The sequence below is a fragment of the Myotis davidii genome, unplaced genomic scaffold (genome assembly GCF_000327345.1).
Source record: "Myotis davidii unplaced genomic scaffold, ASM32734v1 scaffold129, whole genome shotgun sequence".
NCBI lineage: Eukaryota > Metazoa > Chordata > Mammalia > Chiroptera > Vespertilionidae > Myotis > Myotis davidii.
The window spans coordinates 1382177-1382899 of NW_006383019.1; positions in this window are offsets into that span (position 1 = coordinate 1382177).

Sequence of the window (723 nt, forward strand, 5' to 3'; positions counted from 1 at the left end):
ATGTCCGCGGCCCTGGGTCTCCTCGGGCGCACGCAGGGCGGAGAGCCGGTCCGGACCGGATGAGTTTGGTGAGCCTGTAGCTACACTTTCCAAATGATGTTGTTATATCCCCCACCATTGTGTTTTTTAAAACCTTTTATTAAAACATACAAAACGTTCCACTAATTTTCACAGACTTAATATGCCAGTGTATTGAATTCAGATGAAAGAAAAACGCATTTAAAAAACACACACATTACCAGCTCTTGGCAGACCCTTCCCTCTTCCGGTGGTGACAGTGATACCCGGGAAAAGCGTGGATGTGGGGGTGGGCTCCTGTTTCCTGGGTGCCACGGGGATAGGCCTTTTTGGCGGCCCCCTCGGTGGGATGAGCTGTGGTAGAAGCTGTATGTCTGTGGAATTGCAGCCTAGGCTTGCACAGTCCCATCGCCCTCATCTAACCCTGGAGGACGTGCATGCAGCTGGGGATGCAGAGCGAGAAGCAAAGCCAGTGTCCAGGCCCCTTTCCTGGGGAGCTGGTCCCAGCAGGCTGGTTGCCGTCCATGAATCCTTTGTGGTGGCCACGTGACTCCGAGCCATGTGGACTCATGCAGGGGAGCCACGAGGGCAAGAGCACAAGAGAGAAAACTCCTTGTTTAGGAGATTAAATACCTCTCAGCCCTGTCAGTGTGGCTCAATGGTTGGGCATCGACCTATGAACCAAGAGATCAGTCTGAGCACATG